At 43.8% G+C, this 9,311-nt stretch overlaps 1 pseudogene; it reads right to left on the bottom strand.

Moving 5' to 3' along the window:
- Positions 1 to 6,358: 6,358 nt before the first annotated feature.
- Positions 6,359 to 7,669, bottom strand: LOC116896520 (annotated as a pseudogene).
- Positions 7,670 to 9,311: the final 1,642 nt, after the last annotated feature.

Raw genomic sequence — 9,311 nt, 5'->3', positions numbered from 1 at the left:
AGCCCCCATCTCAACCTAAGGAGTGCTGGGGATATGGGTGTGCCTTATCATGCTAGAATTGTCTTTGCAAAAGATCACCAAAACCACCAATACCGAGGGGTTGGGGCCATAACTTAGTGAAAATATGAGAACTCAGCAGGCACAAGGATCTAAGTTCAATTCCCAAAACTAAAAATAAAACAAAAATTCACAAAAAAAAAAAATAGTAGCTAGATAAGACTAAATAAAAGAGAGAAGACTCAAATATCTAAAACGATAAATTAAGAGAATCTCGTGTACTGAATGGAAGTGTCACCTGTCATTAAGAAGCTGACTGGCTACTGAGCTGAGGCAAGATTAGAAGGTGGGACATCTGGCAGGGAGAGAGGAACTGTGAGGTCGAGTCAGGCATAAGGAGATTCCCCTGGATGCAGAGAAAGATGGTCTCGTGAAACTGAGGACCAGGAAACCAGTCATGTTGCAGAACTAGAATAAATGGGATAAGTTATGAGCTAGCCAGAAACAGGCTCAAGCCTATGGCCTAAGCCTTTATTCATAAATATAATTAGATCTGAGAGTTGGTATTTCAGGGAACAAAGAAGTCAGGTGAAAAACTCACAGTTACAAATAGTGAGCATGTAATCCAAATTTAGCTAAAAATCCAAGCTTAGAAACTGAGAAAGAAATTAGGGGTGGAAAATGGTTCCCCAGACCAGGAGAGGGAAACCACAGAAAGGTCAGGTATTGGCCCCTAACCCCTGTGGCACAGCACAACCAGCGCTGGGGAGAGCAGAGGCCGGTCTGCAGCACGTAGAAGACAAGCTGCCCCGCAGGCAAACACCTTCCCAGAGCCGGGTCGGATAGGCTTGGCTACCGGCTGCTGTGCACACTCATGAAGCTAGATTTTCACAGAAGGGATCACAGCAGCTTCTGCCCGAAAACAGGAAAGGTCAGCGTGCACATTTTCCCAGAGCTGTGGTGGGACTGAAAAGCCCTAAACTTCTGAACTGCTAAGGTACTGAGTTTGAAAACAATAAAAGAGATCGCTCCTGAGAGACACAGCCAGAATACAGCAAATACAGAGGCGAATGTCAGCAGCAAACCTCTGAACTGAGAATAGGACCCCCGTTGAAGGAATCAGAGAAAGAACTGGAAGAGCTTGAAGGGGCTCGAGACCCTATATGTACAACAATGCCAAGCCACCAGAGCTTCCAGGGACTAAGCCACTACCTAAAGACTATACATGGACTGACCCTGGACTCTGACCTCATAGGTAGCAATGAATATCCTAGTAAGAGCACCAGTGGAAGGGGAAGCCCTGGGTCCTGCTAATACTGAACCCCCAGTGAACTAGACTGTTTCGGGGAGGGTGGCAATGGGGGGAGGGTCGGGAGGGGAACACCCATAAGGAAGGGAAGGGGGGAGGGGGATGTTTGCCCGGAAACCGGGAAAGGGAATAACACTCGAAATGTATATAAGAAATATTCAAGTTAATAAAAAAAAAAAATAGAAAAAAAAAAAAAAACAATAAAAGAAAAAAAACAATATTTTAAAAAAAACATAGGAGAGATATTTAGTTTGAAAATAAGAAAATAGGGCTGGAGAAATGGCTCAGCGGTTAAGAGCACTGACTGCTCTTCCAAAGGTCCTGAGTTCAATTCCCAGCAACCACATGGTGGCTCACAACCATCTGTAATGAGATCTGATGCCCTCTTCTGATGTGTCTGAAGACAGCTACAGTGTACTTATATATAATAAATAAATAAATCTTTAAAAAGATAAGAAAATAAGAAAATAAAGTCCTTAAGGAGTGAGTTAGAGGTTAAAAAGAAAATATTTTCTATGTTAAAAAATGGAGAAAGGGGGCTGAAGAGATGGCTCAGCCGTTAAGAGCACTAAATGCTCTTGCAGAGGTCCTGAGTTCAATTCCCAGCAACTACATGGTGGCTCACAATCATCTGTAATGGGATCCAATGCCCTCTCTATTGTGTCTGAAGACAGCTACAGTGTACTTATATAAGTAAAATAAATAAATAATTTTTTTCCTTTTTTTAAAAAGATTTATTTTATGTATATGAGTATGCTGCCTTCAGACACACTAGAAGAGGGCATTGGATCCCATTACAGATGGTTGTGAGCCACCATGTAGTTGCTGGGAATTGAACTCAGGACCTCTGGAAGAGCAGTCAGTGCTCTTAACCACTGAGCCATCTCGCCAACCCTAAATAAATCTTTTTAAATAAGAAAAATGCAATGACAGAGGGCACCATAGACCCTATATACTTTTGTTCCAATTATCAAGGTAAAAATCATATGTTCAATAATGATTACAATTTTGTATATCCTTGTCTTAGTTAGGGTTTTACTGCTGTGAACAGACACCATGACCAAGGCAAGTCTTATTTTTTTTTTTTTTTTTTTCCGGAGCTGGGGATCGAACCCAGGGCCTTGCGCTTCCTAGGCAAGCGCTCTACCACTGAGCTAAATCCCCAACCCCAAGGCAAGTCTTATAAAGGACAACATTTACTTGGGACTGGCTTACAGATTCAGAGGTTCAGTCCAGTATCATCCAGGCAGGCATGGTGCAGCATCCAGGCAGGCATGGTGCAGGAGGAGCTGAGAGTTCTACATCTTCATCTGAAGGAAGCCAGGAACAGACTGGGCATCCTCAGGCATCTAGGAGGAGGGTCTCGAAGCCCAACCCCACCATAGTGACACACTTCCTCCAACAAAGCTTCACCTTTTAATAGTGCCACTTCCTGGGCCAAGCATATGCAAACCATCACAATCCTCTTTAAGAAAGATCAGAATAGGGTAGGGGATTTAGCTCAGTGGTAGAGCGCTTCCTAGCAAGCGCAAGGCCCTGGGTTCGGTCCCCAGCTCCGGAAAGAAAAAAAAAAAAGAAAGAAAGAAAGAAAGATCAGAATAAAGCAGGTTTAGAGAAAGAAAAAACTGAAAGACGGAATGCTATATTGGAGGCCAGAAGAGGGAGGCTAGAGGATGCTTTAAATCAGAGCGAAGAATCTTCAGAAGACTCTAATCTGGAACCTAAAATAACAGCAAACAGGGTAGTTCAGGTGAGAAAAATCCACAAAGACCTGAGGAATTAAAATGGCAACTACAAAGATGCAATACATTGAATCAAGAGTACGAATTATGTTTGACGTTACTTTAGAATAATGTCATAAAATAACAAACTGTATGTTTCATTTTGTAGTGTTTAAAGAATTAAGATGTATGTACTTGTTGACACACCGTACTATTGAAACATATTCAGAATTTAGATATGCTTTTGCCTTAAGTTCTAGAAAGGCTGTTTACAAACTGTTTAGGATAATTTAGAAATGGAAGTTAATAGTTAATCAAACTTATGGTACGTGAGATACTAGTCTAGTTTGTTATTGAAGTATGTTTGAAAGGTTGATCAGATAGTAAATAAAAACAAGCAATGTTTGCCAATTCAGATATACGAGTGAGAGAGAGAGAGAGAGAGAGAGAGAGAGAGAGAGAGAGAGAGAGAGTCTTCAAAAACCTCAGAGAGCCACAGAATATAGCAGTTAACAATGTTTTCTTGTTAAAAGGCTTTTATGACAATGAGACATGGCATGCTAGCTACTGGGCAAGAAACTGCCCTTGCTACAACTGCTGGCAGGATACTGTCCAAAATGGGCAAACAGGATGCAGGGAAGTCAATTGCTGAGCATTGCCAAGTTAGGGTAAGCAGTCCTTCATAATTCCTGCTTCCAGAAAAGTCTGTCAGACATTCCGGGCCAGAGGGTTGAAGATGGATGCTCCTACAACATGGAGAACTCTTTTTTTTTTTGGAGCTGAGGACCGAACCCAGGGCCTTGCATTTGCTAGGCAAGCGCTCTACCACTGAGCTAAATCCCCAACCAACACGGAGAACTCTTGTGGGCTGTCCAGGCAGCTGACTGTCGTTCCTGCAGGCTGGGAGCTGCTTGTCTGCACTTCCTATGTACTCAGGGAATATTTATTCCTTCTCAGATCTCTGATGGGGACAAGCCCTAGATAGTTATCGTCCCACTATGAGGCTTAAGTTGTTTGAGATTTAGGAAAACTGTTTTAAGTCTAAGAAGATGTTGTATTTTGATAGTGCAGGTTATGATAGAAATTGATGTAGGCACAGAACTCTCGGAACTTACCCAGAAAGGATAGATTGTAGACTGCTTTCTCCCAAGGTTGCCAAATGCATATGGACTGGACATTATGGATGTAATCTTACTTGACAGTTTTTTATAATTGCTATTATTGTTTCTAGTTTATTATTGAAAGAAGAAGAGCTTTTCATTGGACTAAAAGGGGGGAATGTAGAAAGACTCTCTTCTACTGAATGGAAGCATCACCTGTCAATAAAAAGCTGGTTGGGGGCTGGAGAGACGGCTTAGTGGTTAAGAGCACTGGCTGCTCTTCCAGAGGTCCTGAGTTCAAATCCCAGCAACCACATGGTGGCTCACAACCATCTGTAATGGGATCTGATGCCCTCTTCTGGTGTATCTGAAGACAGCTAGAGTGTACTCATATACATAAAATAAATCATTGGTTGGCCAATGAGGCCAGGCAGGATTAGAAGGTAGAACATCTGAGGGGGGGGGGATTGATTCTGAGATTGAGTCAGACTCGGGGGAGATTCATCTAGACATAGAGGAAGACAGTCGAGTAAAACTGACGACTAGGTAACCAACCTGGTGACAGGACTTAGGTTAGAATAAATAAGACAATAAAGTTATAAGGTAGTCAGGGAACAGGTCCAAGCTTATGGCCTGAGCATTTATTCAGAAACATAATTAGGTCTCAGAGTTATTTCTGGGAACAAAGAGGTCTGGGAACAAAGAGGTCAGGTCACAAAGCCCTGCCAGTTTTACAAAACTGAATCTATGAAGCTAGGTGTGGTGGCACTTTCCATTAGTCCCAGCATTTGGGAGGCAGAGGCAAGTGGATCTAAGTGAGTTCAAGGGCAGTCTGGTCCACAAATTGAGTCCCAGGATACCCAGGGCTACATAGAAAAACCCTGTCTTGACAAACAAACAAACAAACAGGAAACGTTGCTGTAAAATTATAAATGACGACACTTGTCCTGGGTCCCGCGAGTTCCCACTCCCGAGGATCCGCACGCTCTTCTCTGTTACCGCTTTCACACACCGTCCCCTTGGTGGTTGTTACCACGCCTGAGGCTCACTTAGCGTTCCGCGGGCCGTGCTAGCATGGTCCCACACCATGCTAGCCCCAAGCAGTCTATAAACTAGCACAGCTTCCTGTCACAAACTCTGTTCATACTCCCAGCACTCAGCGAAATCGTTAGTCAGCAAACTGAAACCCAAGAACCAGATTTAGGTGTTAAATGTTCAATGTACAAAACATCCACACAATTGACGTACAACCCATTGATAAGATATAATTGCCCACCTAGACACACAAAGCCCTGTACACATCCATCCCTTAAGTATATTCATAACAACCTATAAATGTGCAGAGAGGAATCTTAACATCAGCCTCCATGTTCTCTCAGCTGCTTCTCCCGCCTCGATCCAGTCTCCTCCACACTCTAAAACTTTTCTCCCGCCCATCCTTCCTTCTCGTCCAATGACAGGCCTCGTTCTATCTTGTACCTGCCTTCGCCTGTGACATCATCCCACAATCCTCTGTGTTTATGCCTGTATACGTACACACGAATACACATACATTTCAACATACAATTCAACCAAGTTCAAAACTACATGTCTTCTCTAGCGAATGTCATAAAACACAGAATTATTACCAATCCTGTTCAAAACTCTTCCAAAAAGTTGATGAGAAAGAACAAATCCCAGGGGCTAGAGAGACGGCTCAGAGGTTAAGAGCACTGACTGCTCTTCCAGAGGTCCTGAGTTCAATTCCCAGCAACCACATGGTGGCTCACAACCATCTCTAACAGGATCCGAAGCCTTCCTCTGCTGTATCCGAAGACAACTACAGCGTTCTCATATGTAAAGTAAATAAATAAATCTTCAAAAAAAGAAAAGAAAGCGCTTGCCTAGGAAGCGCAAGGCCCTGGGTTCGGTCCCCAGCTCCGAAAAAAAGAACCAAGGAAAAAAAAAAAGAAAAGAAAAATGAGGCCGTGTTACCACATTAACAGAATAAAAGGAAAATCAGTTCCAGGATCTTAATTAATGTATTAAAAATCATTTGGTGAAATTCAATATTCTTTTTTTCTTCTTGTTCTTTTGTTAAAGCTTTTACTTGGAGGCATCATGGGAAACTTAGAGGTATACATGGAGAAGACATGATCACAGAACGAAACAGCACAGGAGCATCAATGGCAGCGGCTAGTGCTGGAGCTAGAGTTTTGAGTTTGACATGACACAGGTTCTGGAGGAATGAACTAGTATTCCTCTCCTTCTTCCTCACCCTCGCCTTCCACAGAACCCACACCAACCTCCTCATAATCCTTCTCTAGGGCAGCCGTGTCCTCCCTGACTCAGAGAACCACCCCCATGCCCTCACCCACATACCAGTGTACAAAGGCACTCTTGGCATACATCAGATCAAACTTGTGATCTAGGCGAGCCCAGGCCTCAGTAATGGCTGTAGTGTTGCTCAACATGCACTCAGCTCTCTGGACCTTGGCCAGGTCACCACCTTGAAGCCAGTGGGGCACCAGTCCACAAACTGGATGCTGTGCTTGGTCTTGATGGTAGCAACAGAGGCATTGACATCTTTGGGAATCACATCACCATGGTATAGCAGGCAGCAGGCCATGTATTTACCATGGCAAGAGTCACATTTCACCATCTGGTTGGCTGGCTCAAAGCAGGCATTGGTGATCTCTGCTACAGAAAGCTGCTCATGGTAGGCTTTCTCAGCAGAGATAGCAGGGGCATAAGTGGCCAGGGGGAAGTGGATAAGAGGGTAGGGCACCAGCTTGGTCTGGAATTCTGTCAGATCAACATTCAGGGCCCCATCAAATCTGAGGGAAGCAGTGATGGAAGACACAATCTGGCTAGTAAGGCGGTTAAAGTTAGTGTAGGTTGAGCACTCCAAGTCGAGGTTTCTATGACAGATGTCAGAGATGGCCTCATTGTCTACCATGAAGGAACAATCAGAGGGCTCCAGGGTGGGGCGGGTGGTGAGGATGGAATTGTAGGGCTCAACCACAGCAGTGGAAACCCGGGGGGCTGGGTAAATGGAGAACACCAGCTTGGACTCCTTTCTGTAATCGACAGAGAGCCGCTCCATCAGCAGCGAGGTGAACCCAAAGCTGGTTCCCCCACGAAAGCTGTGGAAAACCAAGAAGCCCTAGAGACTTGTGAACTGGCCAGCCAGCTTGCGAATTCTGTCCAAGACAAGGTCAATGATCTCATTGCCAATGGTGTAGTGGCCACCGGTATAGTTGTTGGCAGCATCTTCCTTGTCTGTGATGAGCTGCTCTGGGTGGAAGAGCTGGCGTTAGGTGCCAGTGCGAACTTCATCAATAACTGTGAGTTCCAGGTCTAGGAGCACCGCCCGGGGCACGTGCTTGCCAGCTCCTGTCTCACTGAAGAAGGTGTTGAAGGAGTCATCTCCTCCCCCAATGCTTGTCGCTTGGCATCCGGCCATCAGGCTGGATGCCATGTTCCAGGCAGTAGAGTTCCCAGCAGGCATTGCCGATCTGGACACCAGCCTGGCCATTATGGTTGGAGATGCACTCATGCATGATAGCTACGGGTTAGAAGGAGAGGATGAGAGAAGCAGACATCGGGTCCCGGTTGCTGTTCACATATATATATATATATATATATATATATATATATATATATATATATATATATATGAGAACCTTCATGCTTTTTCTTAAGGAACAATACTTTAAGATAAGACAATGCCATATACTTTTTAAAAAAGATTTATTTAGGGGGCTGGAGAGATGGCTCAGTGGTTAAGAGCACTGACTGCTCTTCCAGAGGTCCTGAGTTCAATTCCCAGCAACCACATGGTGGCTCACAACCATCTGTAAAGAGATCCGATGCCCTCTTCTGGTGTATCTGAAGACAGCTACAGTGTACTTATATATAATGATAAATAAATAAATCTTTTAAAAAAAAAGATTTATTTATTTAATATTTATTTAATGTATATAAGTACACCATCACTGTCTTCAGACACACCAGAAGAGGGCATCAGATCACATTGTAGACGGTTGTGAGCCACCATGGGGTTGCCGAGATTTGAACTCAGGACCTCTGGAAGAGCAGTCAGCATTCTCAACCATTGAGCTATCTCTCCAGCTCAGAAATTCAATATTTTTTTTTTTTTTTTTTTTTTTTTTTTGGAGCTGGGGACTGAACCCAGGGCCTTGTGCTTGCTAGGCAAGTGTTCTACCACTGAGCTAAATCCCCAACCCCTGAAATTCAATATTCTTTTTTTTTTTTTTTTTTTTTTTTTTGGAGCTGGGGACCGAACCCAGGGCCTTGCGCTTCCTAGGTAAAGCGCTCTAACCACTGAGCTAAATCCCCAGCCCCGAAATTCAATATTCTTGATAGAAACATGCCCACAGGAGGCTGCAGAGATGGCTTAGCCTTTAAAAGAGCACTGGCCGTTCTTCAAGAGGATCTGGGTTCAGTTCCCAGAATCTGCATTGCAGTTGACAACCATCTGTATCTCAAATTCCAGAGGCTCTATCGCCCTCTTCTGGCCTTTGCAGGCACTGCATGCACTTGGTGTCTGCCTACGAGAGACAAAACACCCATAAATATAAAATAAAAATAAATAATTAAAACTTCTTGTTTGTGTTTTCAAGACAGGGTTTCTCTGTGTAGTTATGGCTGTCCTAGACTCACTGTGTAGACCAGGCTGGCCTTGAACTCAGAGATCCACCTGCCTCTGCCTCCTGAGTGCTTGCACCACCACTGCCCGGGCAGCATTTTTGTTTTTCTGTTTTATTTGTGGAGTGCAGCACCAAAGCCAGGGGCTTGCGTATACTAGGTAAGCACCCCACGGCTACACATGCTCAGCCAACCCAAACTTTTTCCCTTAATAGGAGAAACAAGACCAACATGCCTGCTTTCATATATCATAACAATGGAACTATGAGACTAAGCCACTGAGCAAGAAAAATATGGAAAAGCCATCCAAACTGGAGGGGAAGACGTAAAATGATCTCAGCCTTCAACATAATTATATAGGTGGAAATCTAAACCGTCCGGAAGCTACGCAAAGAAACCCTGTCTCAAAGAAGAAGAAGAAGAAGAAGAAGAAGAAGAAGAAGAAGAAGAAGAAGAAGAAGAAGAAGAAGAAGAAGAAGAAGAAGAAGAAGAAGAAGAAGAAGAATTAAACCAATTTCGTAAAGTTGAATACTA

The sequence above is a fragment of the Rattus rattus genome, chromosome 1 (assembly GCF_011064425.1).
Source record: "Rattus rattus isolate New Zealand chromosome 1, Rrattus_CSIRO_v1, whole genome shotgun sequence".
NCBI lineage: Eukaryota > Metazoa > Chordata > Mammalia > Rodentia > Muridae > Rattus > Rattus rattus.
This window is presented reverse-complemented; position numbering and strand designations above follow the sequence as displayed.